Here is a 19,013-nt window from a genome sequence, read left to right as displayed (position 1 = left end):
AGTCGCCAGAGTCCAACCCTTCTACATCAGAAATTGCTCCTATGGACCGTCGTTGCTGTTCACCGGGAAGTTACGATCGCCACCTTCTTCTCTCTTTCTTGCTGCTGGCATTGACTCCTTTCACAGTGGTTTCTTCTCAGTCACAACCATCGCTACTGTTTGGCTCGGTTCAGTTACTCAGGTTGCTGCTCCAACCACTCCAACAACCGCCATCTCACGTCGCCACCATATCTCCTGACTGTCGTGGCTGTCATCGCCAAAAAATTTTGCTGCCTTCACCATTGCACGCCATCAGGTGGGCTGTGATTATGTTTGGGGTGTGTGAGGGATAGCTTAGCCAGAGATCGAGAGAAAAACCTACCATGGCAGCCAACCATGGTGGTTATTACTTTGAAACAGTTCCTACCACCACAAGCCACCGTGAGGTGGTGGCTATGTGAATAAATCTTCCAATGGTTGTGTTTGTGAAGTTGTTTCCACAGTGTATGGTCAGAAAGTCAAAGATCCGCTGCTACCACCACCGTGAAAACCACCACTCGCCATCGCCAGCCACCACAAGGTGGTTATGTGTGTGTAGGTTTAGCTTAGTTGTGTGTGTGTGTGTGTGTTGATTGATAGATGTATTGTAAATTGTAAAAAAGGAATAATGAAAAGAAAATTGAAAACCACCACTATAGAGTGGTGGCTGCCGCCTCCTGCCACCACCGGCCACCCTGTTGGGTGGTGGTGAGCCTCGTTTGTATTGTGAATCGTTTGGGACTTTTGGACAAAGGGACTAAAACCCTAATAGGCCCAATGAAACCCTAATGGGCCCAAAAAATCCCTAATTAACCAAAAATCCCAAACATATGACTAATGGGCTTAATGAACCCTAATTGATCAAAAGACCAAGCTGTTGGGCCTATTGGGCTAAGATGGGATTGAAAACCCTAATTAGGGTTTAGAAAAACCTACAATTGGATTTATGGGCTTGGACTTATCGCGACCCATGTTTGGGCCATTGGAATGGAATTGTGTATTAAGCCCAGTCACACCATATGATTTATTTAGAAGAGTAATAGACCAAATGGATTAAGTCCTTAACGAGTTAAGTGAGAAACACTTAACCCTAATTGTCATTTTTTGTGAAACCCTAAATTCACTTGGGTTTATTGTTGGGCCTTAATGATTGGGTTATTGGGGGGCCATCCAAGAAGAATCATATGGACTGGAATATGTTGATGGGCTTAGGGTAAGTCCCATATGAGGGCTTGGGCCCAATTTGGAAACTTACACCATAGATGGGCCATAGTTTGGGCCTTAATTATTATATCATATTGGGACATTAGAATGTCAATTGTTGGACTAAAATAAATGGTTGGGCCTTAGAGTGAAGCCATGTAAAGGTTTGGGCCCAATTTGGAAAATTAGGCCATATATTGGGCTTTGACTTATAGTTGACTATTAGGCCTTTGGATTGGGCTTTGGGCTTGGATCAAGCTAAGATTAGGGTAAAGCAGTCTTTTACCCCAAGCACGGATTTATGGTTATGTATTGGAAACAAATTATTAATTGGGTGTTATTTTGATGTTGAGAGTTCGAGAACCTATCATCTAGCAGTTGGGGTTAGGACTGCGGGACTTCAGCAGTGTGAGGTGAGTTACCTTCCAGTAGAAGTGGGTCTAAGGCACCAAGTTTAACCCAGTAGTAGTTGATCATAGTCGAGATGATTGTCTTTGTGATAATTTTCTAGTTTGCTACTAGCTGTTGTGTTCTATATGCCAGTATAATATGATATATGTGATAGTGGTGGTAGAAGGGGAATAGTCCCCCAATTTGGTCGTTAGGACCGAAGGGTAGGTCGGACACCCCAAATATGTCTAACAACATGATTATGATATGTTATTATGTCATAATGGTAGGGTTGAAATAGTCCCCATGACTGGGTGAGATAGACCGGTGGGTAGGTAGGCACCCCATAATGGTCTGATACGGGTAGATCAACACCCCATAATGGCTTGACATGGGTAGGTCAGCACCCCAGAATGGATTGACATAGGTAGGTCGGGCACTCTAGAATTCCCCGACGGTATGTATGATTGTATGGTGTGTGGTATGATGGGGGAACTCAGTAAGCTTTGTGCTTACGGTTTTCGGTTTTGGTTTCATAAACTTGTTTTCAAAGGAAAGGAGCCTGCTTGTTCGCAGCGCATCATACTTTGTCTTCCACACATGAGATCTTTGGGATTACACTATGATATTATTTCATGATAACATGTTTGATTATTGACACTTTGGTTTTAACATGAGATGTTATTATGTATGTTTTATTACTTATAGTATCATAATAACTTATTTAAAAATGAAAATTTTGGCCTTAAAGTTTGAGATGTTACACTAGGCGTCACTCTCGTAAGTAGATTGATCAATATTTTAACTGGAATAACTGATAAATCTTATTTATAGGTTCATAATAACGAATATGGATATAAATATAAGTTACATTTAAAACGTAGTAAGTGCAACTTAACTTACGTAATTTTTTGGCAAAAATTTTACAAAGTCATGGGCAAAACTTCAACTCTAAAAAGTTCTTTTCGTCGGGCTCTTTGACGTCGTAGTGCTTTTCTAAAGTATCCAAAACTCAGGGGGGGATCATGCTCGTAGTACCGGAAATTTTCCAGATTTTTGGAGTTAAAATGTATGGAAATGAGCTGATTTTGACTCCTATTATAGAAAATTAGGGGGTGTTGTGCCTCATGAACAAGGGTGTGGTGCACCTTAGCTCGGTGGCTTCTCTCGGCTGCTGCCACGTGTCATGTGTTCGTTGGTGTTATGTCATTGAGTAGGTAGAGGGAGACGTTTGTTCTTAGGTCACGAGGCACGCTCGAGATATGCAACGTCATCATTATCCGGTAAAAATCCAAATCTTCGAAAAATCACATCTTTAGCATACCAGCTCTATTATCAGGTAAAAATCCAAAATTTTGAAAAATCACATCTTTAAATCCCTGACTTCGTATCGACGAGCACTACAATTTTCCTTTAGACCTCAACGGCTAATTCACACTCTATTTTTAATTTAGAGTCTATGAATATTATATTATAGAAGACTTTGTCAAATTCATAACTTCTTCATACGGGCTTTGTTGTCGACGTTCTTTATATCGACAAATTCGTATTTCCAAGGACATGAACTCTCATTCAGATTGTTTTGCTAAAAAGCAACCGATCTCCATTTCAGTTTTTCTGACACAAATTGTTGCGTCGGGTGGAACACGAAACTCTAGAAAATCATACCTTCTTCACACGAAGTCAGATTTAGGATATAAGGGTTCGTAATCACGATTACTACAACTTTTGTTTAGATTATTTATCTTAATTAATCTTTAATTTCTAAACGTTTATTTATCCTTATTTGTTAAGTTTTAAAATAAATTTTTTATACAAATATTATGTAATGATTATTCGTTGTATGCTTTACGAGCGATAAATATATGTTTTTAATAGAAGATTAATTTGGATAAATCTTTACGAGCGATAAATATATGTTTTTAATAGAAGATTACTTTGGATAAATAATTTTGCGGAGAGTTGTAGTAGTCGTGATGAAGATTTTGTGGGTATATAAAACGCTCAAATCATGATTCATATGGAGTCATATGGAGAAGTTATGATTGTTCGAAGCCTTGCGTTCAATCTTAGACGACAAAAAGTGTGTCTTAAAATATGAATCGGAGATATGTTGCTTATTAACCTAACTAATCTAATTAAAATCTGTAGTAATCTTAAAAGTGAGAGCGTGGATATAAAGAACACCTAAATCTGACTTCGTATGAGGAAACTATGTTTTTCCGAAGTTTGAACATAGCAACGTGTGACATAGAAATCAAAATATGAATTGGTTGAGTGTTAACGAAAACAATGTAAATGAGAGTTGAAGATCTCGTAAACATGATTCTGTCGATATAAAAATAGTTGAGAACGAAATTCGTATGAAAGAGTTATGATTTTTTTACGGGTTTTAGCAGTACAACCCTTTTAAAAATATAAAATTAAAAATAAATTAAGAACTAGCCGACGAAGTCTAAATTAAAGTTTTAATTATTTTTGATAGCTACGTGTGGATATAAAGAATGTCGAAAACGGATATCGTATGAGAAATATATAACTTTAAGAAAAACATTAAAATTTGTACATGCTCACGTGGGGAAGGGGGGGGGGGGGTGGGTAAGCTTCCAGAAGCTGGGACACGACCCATCTGAATTTCGACACGTGGCAGCAAGGCAAAGGAACAACATCGACAAAAATACATGGCGCACCTCTTGTTTGTACGCAGCGTACTTTCCCAATTCGTACAATAGACTGCAAATCCCTATTCATTTCTCACACATTTCTCTTCCGTCATCTCTAGAGACACCTCCTTCCTTGAGCCTGACTTTTGCTATTTTAGCTAGGCACTGAAGTAATTAAGAGCCCGACAAAAATAAGCTTTCAGGTCAGAGTTCTGCCTATGAATTTTCCGGACTTTTGTCAGGAAACTCTGTAAGTTAAGTTACACCTATTTTACTTTAAGTGTAATTTATATTTATATCCATAATTGTTATTATGAACGTATAAATAAGATTTATCAGTGTGACATCCTTAAATTTATGGTTATTTTAAAACTTTTTATTTTTGCTTATTTTAAAACAGAATATTTCTTTTGTTGCGGAATTGGTCCCAAAAATATTATTTCAATGTGAGATAATATTAACATTAAACATTTCCAAAGAAACGTTTGTGTCACACCCCCAAACTGGAATGGTAGAAACGTTCGGGAGCGGGGGACGTTATGTAGAGTATCATAACAATGCCCAATAGTAAAACAAGTAACAATATCCATTGCATTAAGTATATAGTTAATACATGTGTGTTTTGTGTATAGTTGTATGTCACCAAAAATGTATAACAAAAATAAAAGACGAGTCTTGAACAAGCTCTGTCTTCTAAAAAGTGATCCAGTGTACTTGTCTACTTGTTCCCTGAGAATACAAATTATTTTGAAAGAGAGTATCAACATTTTAGTTCGTGAGGTAATAAGTATTTTAGTGTCAAGTGTTTGCATTTGTTTCATGAAAATGTTTGTATTTGTCTAGTGAAAATGTTTGTATTTTTCTAGTGAAAATGTTTGTATCATTACTAGAAAAACAATCTTTTAGGACACGCAATTAATGACACACGCTGATAGAGGACACACATTTGTGTGTCCCCAAAAAAAGAATGTTAGTTCACCAAAATTTCAAGGATATAGGACACACATTTTTGCGCGCCCTAAAATTAGTGTCCAACAAAAAAAAAAACACGGAGGGCACCTATCATAAAAGCATGTCGTGTAAATGTGTCGTTTTATATTTTTTAGAAAGGCGCGTTCTCCGTTGTTTTAATAATCTATGGTGGGAAATGAAATCCCAAAAAATTAAACAGCCACCTTCATCTCCTTCTAAAATCCTCTAACAAAAGACCCTAATAATCCTTCTTCGCCTCATTCATCTCCTTTTTCTCCTTCTAAAATCCTCAAACAAAAAACCCTAATAATCCTTTTGAAGCAACCCTCTTCCTCTACCTCTGCATTCTCTCTCTCTCTCTCTCTCTCTCTCTCTCTTTCTCTTTCTTTCTTTCTTTCTTTCTCTCTCTCTCTCTCTCACTCTCTCTCTCCCCCCTCTCTCTTTCTCTCTCTTTTTGGAAAACCCTAATTACCCTTCTGGTTTTCAGAACCAGGTTATCCGCTCTTGCCTCCGCTCCTATCGGACCACCACAGTCCCCCACCGGATTGCTAAAACAATAGTCACCGATGCATCACTTCACCCTTCTGGTTCGTTATCCCCCTCCCTTAATGTCTGCGATCGATAATGGAGATGATGTCCAACACTAGTACTCCATTACTCACATGTCGATATTTCATATTTGTAAACCCGATATAGATATTTTTGGGTCCGATTTTTAGGGATTACCATATGACTCATCTCTCCTCTCCGCCACCGTCACTGACCCACGCGCCGCCCGTCAACGATACCCATCTGATCTTGCTCCTTCTTGGTTCATTCCCAAAAGGTACATTCTTTCTATTTCTTCTCTGTTCGTATTTTCACTTCTTGATCAATCGAGAAGAAATCCAGCTAAACTGATCTTGAAATTCTCAACGAGACCCAATTTCATGTTCTTTATACCATCTTTTCTACAGGGGTGAATTTGACTTAAACAATTTTAAAGATGGTATTCTATCTTCTGCTTTGTAATCGATTATGTGAAACTGTTGATCATGATTTCAAGTTTGGACTAGATAACTAATCCCACCTTCAGTTTTCATTTTCCAATTTGGTCATGATGTTCTATCGCTTCAACATATTGGAGATTTCTTTAATTTATATTTCATATTTATAATTATGCTGGTAAGAATTTATGTACGTTCTTTTCTCCAAATTTTCTGATGTATGTCTATGGGGCTGGGGTTATCCATATCCAATTATACTGAATATGATTTTAATGGTTCTTCATGTCTATTTCCAGGGTTAGCTGAAGTCACAAACTTCTCCTTTTGCTCATCCATGTCTATCATCAGGGTCAATCCCCTTTATGGCCTCAAACCTTCTTAACGAGGACAATTTTATCATCAGGGTTTTGGTTTAGTGTTTTTTGTTCATTTTCTCTCAAGGATATGTAATAATTTCTCTTACTGAGCTTTTTGTGTCTTAAAATTGTTTAAAGAGAAATGCATTGAGGTCAAATTTAAGGTTGTTAATCTGACAACCGATCCACATATTGATGTTGTGTGTTCTACCTCTATTTCATCCAGGTACACATCGATCTCCATCGACATCTCCTCTAGGTGCTCTTGTATTTTGATTTTGATTTCATTTGGTCTTTCTTTTCTTTTACTTTTGAATTATTTTGATTTTCTGGTTTCTCGTTCTTCCCTCTTTTCTTTTGATCATCTGCTCTTTGAAATTCCTACAGCTCTGCATTTAATTGATTTACTTTGTTTCCAATTTAGCCGCTTGTGCTCCCTGTTGATATTTATTGAAATTCTTAGAAATCATAATCTAATATCTCATATTAAAAAACGGTACATTATAGGGATGAATTTTTGAGGTTTCCGGGCAAGATGGATTAGGCAAGACAATACTTGCTTTGAATGTTATCAAGGAAGCTCAAAAGCTTGGAGGTGCGTTCCAATGTTCTTTAATTCCACATATAAACAATGTTGGTGTTTCATATTTTATGATGATTAGAAGTTATTTTTGGTAGGTTATTGTGCTTACTTGGATATGGAGAATGCACTGGACCCCCTGCTGCTTGAAACAGTTGGTGTAAATGCCAAAAGTCTTCTCATCTCACAGCCAAATTCTGCTGAAAATTTGCTAGTATTGTTGACACTCTCACATAGAGTGTAGCAGTTGATGTGATTGTTATCGACAATGTAAGGAATTTTTTTGCAAAAGACATGAATGCCCTCCTTTCTTCTTCATCAAAGTCACCCCTACAAATCTTTTTTCCAATTGGCATCTTGGTTTTCTAATTCATTGACTTTATTTTTATAGGTTGCTACTCATCTCACAACGTGAAATTACAGGTGTAATAAGTGACAATATCATTGAGACACAATCACGAATGATGACACGAGCACTTCGCAAGATTCTTTATTTTTTATTTCGTTCAGATACTCTTATTATATTTATAAATCAGGTTAGTATACTATATATAGTTATAAAATCAGTTAAAATAGTTTTAAATATCTCATAATGTCATAGCCAATTGTTACTCTTGTTTTTAGGTGAGATCAAATTTGAGATCACGCCAAGCTTTAAGTAAATGAGGTGACATGTGGTGGAAATGCCATTTTATTCAGCTGTACAGATGAGAATTGCTAGAAAAGGATTGCTCAAGACTCAGGAAAAGGTTTAAAATAATAATAATTGTTTTATTATAATGATAATGATAACAATAGAAAGTAACTTATCTATTTTCAGGTTACTCGTCTTGGTATATGTGTGGAGGTGGTAAAGATTAAGCTAGCACCTGCTATGAAAAGGACAGAGTTGGAGATAGTTACTTCATAGATGGAGAAGTTGTCAATGGTAAGATGCAAACTGAAACTTATTTGATTAAGAATATAATAATTTGTGATAAGTTGGTAAAGACTATACAAATACACTTGTTTCGTATTGAACAAGAATCTGAATCATGATACAAATACATCAGAAAGATTGAGGACAAAATAAGTTGCAACTTTTTAAACATTCATTGGATTAGGGTATTGTTTATTCCGGGAACATTTTAGTCATTTAGTTATTGTTGGCAAACTACTAGTAAGATGTATTTGCTGTATGTTAACTTTTAACTAATATATTTTCCAAATTTGTTTAGTTAGTGTTAGTCTTTGTTGATTTTTAACTAAAATATATTGGATGAAATTGATTGTTTTGGTATATATGTGTTTGTATATTTTTGTATTATGTGAAAAAGAGTATCGTAAAGGCACATCGTATATCCATATCGTAAATGGTTGCTGAAGTTTATGACACACAAATGCGTTGCATCTTCATTTATGACATGGGCTTTAAAGATATACATTGCTTGTCCTAAAGGCGTGTCGTAAGGTTGCGACACGCAAATGTGTGTCGTCTTCCTTTATGACAGGGACTTCCTTGATACGCATTGCGTGTCGTAAATGCGTGCCGTAAATGCACGTCGTAAATAGACGACACGCAACAGCTTGGCGTCTCTCGTTATGACAGGGCCTTCTTTGACACACATTTGCACGTCGTCTGAGCGTTTTACGACACGCATTGCACTTCGTAAAATGTTGTTTTTCTAGTAGTGTATACTTCCCAGAAAATCCTATATTTTCTTCTTAGATGAAAAGTAGTTTTCTACCCAAGACTAAACTCTTTGTAGGTTTGGTTCTCTTGAAAATAGTGTAAAATGTATGTTTGTACTTTAAATAGTATAAAATGTATGTTTTCCATATTTGTAAACCATCTTTATTAGAAAAATAGTATTCATTTCTCATGTGAGAATATTACTATATGAATGTAATGGAAAATGAAGATTTATAGTAGTATGGTATAAAATACACTACTGATGCATTAACTGTCTTGAAACCAAATTGGTTAATTAATATTAAAATGTGATTAGGTTATAACCATGCTTGATCGACTAGTATAAAACATGACATTCTTCTGGCATCAAAAATGATATGACATTTATCAGCCGTAGACCTGCAGGTCCCACTGTAGCTAGCAACAAGGTGTGGGATGGTCAATCCTGTATAGATCTATACACAAACTCATGCTCCCCCTCTAGGAGACTCTGGTTACAAAACGGGACATAGCAAGAATATTGGTATGACATGAAATAATATCTCACATTTTAGTTATCTTGTTCTTGTTATAGTATGTAAGTTCCTTCTTGTTCTCGTAAATGAATAATATACATTGTAATGAATAGTAATAATATGCATGTATTGATTCATGTATGTTTCTCTGTTCCAGAAAATAGTATGTATAGACCCTATAAACTATTCCTATTATAGTTTACTAGTATGTTTGTTTGAATTGTTACTGATTTGGAGAAACGACTCAATTGCCCAAAGTATGCAACTGAGTTAAGTATGTTCTTTGAAAATGGGGTTTAATATTCATGCATATATTTAGCAAGTATAACTATGATTTAGCCGATATTCGGACTAGTGATCCTACCCTAAGCCCACAACCAAACAAGGAACATGAGTTACGATATTTAACAATAGTCCTAAGTCCGTTAAAGCATACTTATACATAAATATATAAATGAATATGATTTTGATATAAACAAAATTCTAAAATAGATTAAAAGAGTTTTCTAGAATGATATTTTACAGTATTTAAGCATTAGAAATCCTTTTGTTTGTTTTCACATGTAAATGTTTAACATAATTAACTTATTTTCTACTTATATTCTCCCCTAAAAGCATTTAAAAAGGGTAAATTGTAGGGGTATGAACTCACCTTATGTGAGTGATTCGATTGAAGGTTCGATATAGGTAGTTAATTCCACGAGTAAAGTCCCGTAACAAAATCAAGTCCTAAACACCATTCACGTAGCATATAAGTGTACAATTAGTGAATATACAAGCAAGTATGTTAAGGAAACACCTAGGGATGTAAGATTTACTTACAAATGAAGTGTTAGAAACGAAATCAAGGGGTTCCTTGGAGTTTACGGCTGCTAACTGTCCATGGCCCAAAGTGGTTTTCAACTGTAAACACTTGAAGATTCAAAGGGTGTGTACTTGGTGAAACTAAGAAGATTTAAGGGTTTTTGGCTGGGTGTTCTTGATGAGAGGAAGGAGATTCAAGGGTTTTCAGCCCAATGATCTTGATGAATGAAGAACACTTAAACATCCAAGCAAAATCCTAAAAATATTAAAAGGATGAAGGACGATAATTGAGAGAGAAAAGGTGTTTTCAGTTGGTGTTATTGAGAGCGAAGGGTGTCTTTTCGGATGGAATTGAAGAAGTGAGGAGGGTTCACGGTCCAACCCCTATATAGGGTCAAAACTGATGGGACACCATCGTTGGTTTCCACACCGAGCGGATAAGACCAGAGTTTATGGTTCGAGGAGTGGGTTCTCGGCCGTGAACCTCATTTGTGGCTGTAAACCTTTTGCGATCCGAAGTCTCAAGCTATGCGATGGTTTGCGGCTGCTAGGGATTTTTCGGTTCGGCTGAAGGTTCTCAGTCCCAAATGATTTCCCTCCAAAACACACGACACCATAGAATACAAGGTCTAAACACCAGTAACTCATTAAACTAACTACATTAAGATAATTTAAAGGAATAAGTTTGACCTTTACTTGATATGTTTGACTTTTATTGACTAAGATTGACTTTTACAATATTTGGAAATACAGGTTGTCACAGTTTGGTATTGATATCTTTACAAAACTTGAAATGTCATAACAGATACAAACATATGTAACGTCTTGAAAACTTAAGGTAAAATTTTCACAGTCTGGGGGATGCTGCACAGTCATGTCGTTCCCTTCCCTATTGAACTGGAAGTACCTAAAACCATGACCATAAAACCGTGAGCACAAAGATTAGAAAGTTCTCCAAAATACACATACCATAAATATCCTTGGGCCTAGCCCTCACATTGGGCACAACCCACAATACTGGGCCTAACCCTTTGTAACCAATGGGCCTCGCCAACATGCAATGCAAGAGTCATGAAGACAACTAGAATCCTACATAACATACATTGGGCCTAGCACTTTCTGTTCTATAGGACCAACCAAACATACAGATGGGCCTAGCCCAACATTCCATGCACAAGTCACAAAGATAACTAGCATATACAAATCTTAGTGGGTTGACATTGGTACCTTTGACCCACAGGTAAAGTGAGGATACTAACCTCAACCAAGAGATAACCGAATCACACGCTGCTTCTACTGGGCTCCTCACACTGAACACATCCAAATTACCCTTAATCAAAAATTAAGGTAATGATTAAGGATAACTTCCCATTATCCAAGGTCCAATTCATATTTTCTCATACGATTGGGTAAAAGACTAATTTACCCTTCCTATATATGGCCTAACAAAGTAAGGTCCAAACCCAAAATGACTAAAGGCCCAAAAATGTCCCAAAATCCATTCATGTTCGTATGCCCAACGTATGACACTAATGCCCAAAAACCATTCCCAACCTCTTAATGTCGTTGGAAAAAATGCACAACTTCTAGATCTAATTCATATGGTACGTATTAAGTCATAAAGTTCCTGACTTTATGACTTCGCATAGCTTAATAGAGTCCAAATGTACTATCCCAAAAATACGGTCCAAAATTTTCGTTTTAAAAACATAATAAAAATCATAATAGTCTCTGAACTTGGCGGTAATCTCTACCAATGTATCCGTAGTCTGCTGGAGGTCCTGGAACTCCCGTGCTGACTGCTATACCTCAATAACTGGTGCAAATTCGGCCCTGAACCTAGCCGAGAAGTCACTCCATGTCATCACGTTCAACGCGGCATCATCCCTAATAGCATGTCTAACCTCCTCCCACTAATCACATGCTTGTCCTTCAAGAGATAGGAGGTGAGTCGGACCTTGTCCTCATCGGGACACCGGTTAGAACGAAAGGCGTTGGCGACATCTGTTAACCATCGGCTGCTAGCAATGGGGTCCTTAGCCCCATGATAGTCTGGAGCTCCACAACTTTGAACTCTCTGAATGTCAACGTGCGTGCCCCCATCATGGCTATCATCTCGGTGCGGAACGCACCCAACCTCTCGTCTAAAATATCCATAATTCCCTCCTTGACCATACCAAAGATCACAAGGTTCTGGTCCAAAATGTTGCATGTAATCTCAGCTGAAATAAACTCTCTTATCTGCTTATCGAGCTACCCGACTCCAGAGCCCGAGCCTAACCCCACCTCCCTGGTGCCTGGACCGCTAATTGGTCTGGTACACAATACCACCATTCTACAACATAACAAAACCACCATCAGAATACCCATCACTATCGAGGGACCACACACGCATTACAAGTTTCCTGGTTTTATCTCAGCCCTCCTTAACTCGAGTAAAGATCCTCTGCTTTCAGTAGTACTGGCCCATACTACCTTCCACATCTATCTGTACTTTCCTAAATGATTGCCTTGACTCCACTAAGTCCCTTTCACTACTACTGCTCCCAACACTAAACTCATCTTAGGGTTGCCCTAGGGTAATCACCATCCCACTCTCCACCATCAGTTACATAAGAAGTCCCTGCTATCTCCTCCTAACTAGCTCGCGAATACCTTTACATATCACTAAGACTAGATAATTCTTCGAATGAGAGGTCTTACCCTACAATGGTTAGACTCAAACAAGAGATGCGAAATAGAGCTAGACCTAACCTTCTAAAATTATTTAGTCCTCACGATATGTAACTTAACATATTCGTTTACTAGCTAGTAAAAGATAGCTAGAACTCCTAAAAGCACAAAGCAAGCAGCATTCGAGCATCAACTAAACATAATCAAACTTATCCTAATTAGACCATCATATCACTGACTAATCTATACTAGCATGTAGTTCATAAAGCTGATATACATATAACAGGCACATAAGGCATCCTTCCTAGATCCTTAGCCCTAATCTAGCATGCAGTTCTCATAAACATATCATAACATAAACTTGTATGGGTAATTTAGGAGTACTTACTTGAGCTTGGCTGATTGCATGCACCACACCCTTTCCTCTTTTTGAAATTCTTTTCTCTTTTCAAGGTACTTTTTATAAAAAGGATTTTCTTTTGAAAATTTTCATACCAAGTCCTCAATTTGAGTTTAGACACGCCCAAGAGTGTGCCCGAATCCCTCAAACCGAGGCTCTAATTACAACTTGTAACATCCCAAAAATACAGTCCAAAAATTTTGTTTTAAAAACATTATAAAAATCATAATAGTCATTCATTATAGAAAAGCATAAGATGTGTATCTCGAAAATATCATAAACAACTGTCAATATATCAAAATCATGTGACAAAACATTAGAGTAAATCTTCCCCTTGCTACTGGAAGTACCTGAAACCAAAACTGAAAACTATAAGCACGAAGGTTAGTGAGTCTCCCCAAACTACCACATACCATACACATAAGCACATAACAACATACATTGGGCCTAGCCCGCTACCTCGGGCCCCGCCTAACATCGAACGACTCTGGCTTCAAACTCCGCCTGGCATTGAACCCGGCTAGGTATACATATCTATTTATACCAGTCCCCGCCTGTCTCTGGGCCCCACCCGCTGTACACATACAAGCATATAATCATAATCATGCTAGTACATAAAAGTCAAACATAACACTATAACTTCTAGTCTCAAGGCCCCGTCCCTACTCTGACTGTAATGAGATATGGAACCCCGTCCACACTCAACTAGTGATGAGATACGGGACCCAGCCCACACTCACCTCTCTACCAGGCACATACAAGTATCACAAAGACAATAAGTATAACTAAACATGCATTCCTTCATCGGGTACCACCCGACATTGAACCTTAGTTCAGAAGCAAACATATAACCTTCCTCGGGCCCCGCCTGACATCGAACTGAAGTTCGGAAACATATAACCTACATCGAGCTAACCCCAACATCTAACCTAAGTCCAACATATGCATACATAAACGAACCGATATTGGTGCCTTCGACCCGCTCCTACTGGAGAAAACTCACCTCACAAGATGACTACAAAATTCCACGAATAACCTCTTGCTGCTAGTTGGCAGATCCCCGAACTGCTGATATCTCGACTCCCCAAGCTATCATTACCAACATAATACTTAGTCAAGAAATCATAATCCTTCTTAGGGTAAAATGACCATTTTACCCCTAGTCAAAGTCAAAGTCAATGCTTGGTCAAAGTCAAAGTCAACACCCCGAGTTAACATAATTCGTCGAGTCATCCTCCCGACTCACCGAGTTCCTTTTCTACTTATAGTTATGGCAGAACGAATCAACTCGTAGAGTCCCTCTTTAGACTCATCGAGTTCTGCCATGTACAAAAATCGGGACAAACCAACTCAACTCGTCGAGTCCCTCTATGGACTAGTCGATTCCCTATATCTGTTTGGTCCATCTTAACAAATTAAGCCCCTATTCTCAGATCCAAACTCCATACTTCTTCTAAATACATAAAGGGTCCTCCTAAGGGTAGAGTTTCTAACATTACCCGCTAATAGTCCTTCCTAATGGGTTTAGCTCAAACCTTACCTCTTTAGGACATAGATCTTTGTCAAAAGGCCATAATACTCCAAACCAAAGCATGAAAACTGAGATCTAGGTCCTAGACACCAAATGAAAACGTAAAGTCTCAGGCTTTCCTTCCATGCATGGACTTTTGGAGATTAAAAGGACATAATAACACCTTAAAAGATTGCATGGGGGCTCCAATGGCGTAACATTTGCTCCTTTATGCCTTAACAACCCTTAATGATTCCAGATCTGAAGGGATCCTTGCTTGGGATGTCCAAATCCCAACGGTCAAGCTTCTTGGACCAAAAACCCCCATAAAGTGAAAAGAAAGAGATCTATCAAGCTACTAAGCAAGGTTGAGACTTGCTTTCCAGAAAATGGAGAGTATAAGGTGTTGCCTCTGGATCTACTAACTCCATTCTGAATCTACTAACTCCCTTCTGAATCTCCAAGCTTCTCCTCTTCTTCACAAGCTTCAAATACCCAAATTTCACTAAAAATGCCTCACAAACTCACACAAAGCTCTAGGGTTTCATGGATTAGGGTTTGGGACTTGGAGGCTAGAAATGAGGCCATAAGGTGGGGGTTAAGATGCTTAAATAGGGTGCAAAACCCAGAAATTGGGGTTTCACTCGGGCAGACCGCCTCGCCGAGTTGAGGGATCTCAACTCATCGAGTAGGTTGCTTAAAACCCACACACCTTTCCTTTTCCTACTCGTCGAGTTATCCTCATTGGGCTCGACGATTTGACCTTTAATTTGCATAATATCTTTCCTTAATTAGCCTTTTGGTTTCCAAGTGTTACACCAAACCAAAGCCCTAAGTTTAAAACTTCATCAAAAGACCACCAACTAATGCATGGAAGGACTATACTCATCAAGATCCATTCTTTATGACTTAATGACCTTAACACATACCAAATATGAGGCTTAAAGTATCTTGAGTAACTTCTACTCATAAGAACCACAACCATGGGACCACAACATGACAAATCATAACCCAAACTAGATCTACATGAGAAATCCATGAAGATCAAAAATTTATACCTCTCGAAACTAGATTAAGATGAATAAGGTCTAGATCTACAATCTCCAAGACAACCAACTGTTCTCTAAGGGTTTATTCTTCTCCCGAATGCACCAAAATCCACCCAAAATCATTCTAAAGCTCAAAATCCTTCCAAAACAATTTTATTGTAAGATAAATCAATATCAAAGTATTTTTAGAGAAACATTTTCCATTAATATTAAAACCTTGGATGTCATAACTGATACATAATCATAAGCATAAACTAGTCATTACAAGCCTTACAACTCTTTATTATACTAATGGCCATAATCTCCTTAATCACTTAGCAGATAAAAATCACCGTCCAACTGCCTTCATACTACTACCTATGATACAAAAAAATTGAGTGGGTCAGGCTTGTAAGCCCGGTGAGTGCATAGGTTTTCAACCCACAATAATAAAATTAAATCTTTGAAATATATATTTTACACCAACAATTATCCCGATTATCCATTCTTGTTATTCTCCCAAATTGATCCTAAAATGATGATCTCAAGGGACCTATCCTAATGCATCACTATAAGCAACGAGTAAACAATACTGCTTTATGGATTCCTTATTAATATATGTCAATAAAGACAATCATGTGGGGGATAGAGTACCCGAATAAATGTACAATTCATTAAAACTTACAGATTGTGAGTTTGCCGGTGTACTCTGCTAGATAACTAACCCCAGTAGTACAATAGTACCATATTGGTCACAACCTCACTCCGTTATTTTATTATTCACAACCCTTCAGTACCCATCATAGTTTAAGTATAATAATAAAATAAGTACTTTATTACAATACTTCAATCAAGCAAGCAATACCCTGTTATGTTAGTTTATCTAACACATTTATACAAATAAATAGTGCATATAATAGTTAAGCATGGTAGCTATGTATAAGATAAAAGTAACTACGCACCCACCTATTAAAGATGGACGGTTTGTGTTTTCGAAATTTTAATAACAATATTTCATATTCCTCGGTAATCCTAAAGGAATTAAGTTCTTTCAAATAAGGAATGGGCAGTAAGATCATATCGAATGTACGATCCATTTGGTCTATAGATTATACTGTTTTGGAAAATCCACTTTAACCACCTCACCAAATCTATCCTAAACATCACTTCCGTACGTACAAAGATCAATATTTTAACTGGAAGTACTGATAAATCTTATTTTTATGTTCATAATAACGAATATGAATATAAATTGATGTTACACTTTAAACATAGTTAATGGAACTTAACTTATAGATTTTTTTGGCAAAAGTTCAGAAAGCTGCAGTGTAACACCTGGTCCTTGCAGGTAAATTCCTTTCTCTATGCATGACGTATAAGTATAAGTGTTTGATTTTGATCTATGCATGACGTATATAGTCTTCTACATGGTACGTAAAAGGATAACGTGGAGTCAAGGTTTTAATAACCTACATTGGGCATAGGTCTGTGTATGCAGCTGGTACCGACCCAGAGCCAAACCCTAATTTTGGGGTTTTGAGCCCTATTTAAGGGCTCTAACTCTCTTGAGACCCTTCCATCCTCATTCTCCATCCTCCCAAATGACCCCCTTGCAAACCCTAATCTCCATTTGTGAGTTTTGAGTTTTTAAGTGTTTTATGTTCATCTTTGAAAGAAGGATTCCATTGGAGAGCACTTGGGAAGCTTCAAGCCTTGTGGATCTGGAACTTGCATCTCATAAATAGTATCTAGGAGGTATAAAGTTCAGAACTTGATGAATGTTTTGTTAGATCTTTTTAGTCCTTAGGTTTATGTCCTTTTTGTCCCATATTCTTGGTCTAATTAAGCATGAGCTACTCCATGCCTTATGAGTAGCTTTTTCAGACGTTTTTGTGTTCATGGAATCAAAAAATGCAATCTTGGTCCCTTCCTTCCACCCATGAATGAGACATGGAGCTTGAGATTGTGTAATAAGTTAGGGTTTTGGATTTGAACTCTCTTCAACCATGCAAAGGCATAAAGTTGGAGACTTTATGATTTAGAATGATTAGGGTTAGATCTAGGTATTGAGTGAAAGGTCTTAAGGAAATAAGTGCTTAATGTGAGTTTTGGATTTGAGGCATTTACATAGTGCATAATCTAGGCTACACCCTACGTAGCCTTGTGGAGTCCTGTTTTTAAGATAAGGCTCTAAGCCATGCGTAGATTTGGAGTACGCAACATGTAGGTTAACAAAAGTCTAATAATTGACTTTTTGACCCATTGACTTTTCATTAACTGTTAGGGTAGGTCTTGGGAAGGGCAAATTGGTATTTTTCCCTTAGAGGAGTTATTCTTAGTCTAAATATTTTTGGGTTTGAGGTTTTTACCTCGGTTTTGATTTAATGCTTTTTGGTGAATTGATGGTGTAAGGAGTTCGGGTGTCAGCAGCTCTAGTTCATGTTTTCTCTGACAATTGATTGAGGTGAGTTATTCCTCACTGTACTCAGGGGTCGAAGGCACCAATGGTGGCCCTCTGGACTTTTTTTGTATCTTGGTATATAGAATGTGGTATTCTATAGAGATTGGATTTTCAGAAGATTTGTATGATTATCTATTTTGTTGGTTATAATTGTTATTTGATTACATGTATATGTCAACATTTTGTTATGGTTTGGGTTGAGGCGATCCTGCTTTGTGCTAAAGGCCAAGATACTTGGGGCGGCCCAGGTAGACTGTAGGGCGAAGGTGTGATTATGCACATCATATGATCTGGGCAAGGTGAAGGCATGATTGTGCACATCATCCTTGGATATTTTGTTGATTGATGATTTTAGGATACTTTGATTCTGACTATGTTCTTGAAAACAATGTTTTTGTATGATTTATGGATTATTAAAGGGTTTTAAAATGAAAATTTTTACTATGATTTTTGGGATGTTACACGTGGGTTAAACTTATTTTCATCGGGCTCCTAGATGTTGTAGTGTGTCACTAAAGTAGCTGAAGACTTAGGAGGATCGGGCTCGGAGTGAGGGAAGTTTTCTAAAGAGTTTTGGAGTAACAGTGTGAGAAAATGATCTGTTTTCGACTCCATTTCCTCATTAAATTTTTCATCAGTCATAGCCATGGGTTGTTTCTTGGCACTCCACGAGACAAGATTTCCACCTAAAAAGATCGAGTAACCATAAGTGGATTGGAAAGTTTCAAGACAACATGCTCAATCAACATCAGAATATCCCAAAATGTTATTCGATTGTAGAT

The 19,013-nt window shown here is 37.5% G+C and overlaps 1 pseudogene; it reads left to right on the top strand.

Annotated features, from left to right (window-relative positions):
* The first annotated feature begins 362 nt into the window (after positions 1 to 362).
* Positions 363 to 8,206, top strand: LOC145046705 (DNA repair protein recA homolog 2, mitochondrial-like; annotated as a pseudogene).
* The last annotated feature ends 10,807 nt before the right edge of the window (positions 8,207 to 19,013 follow it).

This window comes from Lactuca saligna, chromosome 5, assembly GCF_052625555.1.
Source record: "Lactuca saligna cultivar CGN05327 chromosome 5, ASM5262555v1, whole genome shotgun sequence".
In the NCBI taxonomy this organism is placed as follows: Eukaryota; Viridiplantae; Streptophyta; class Magnoliopsida; order Asterales; family Asteraceae; genus Lactuca; species Lactuca saligna.
Note: the sequence above shows the minus strand (reverse complement) of the source record. Positions and strands in the feature narration are given on the sequence as shown.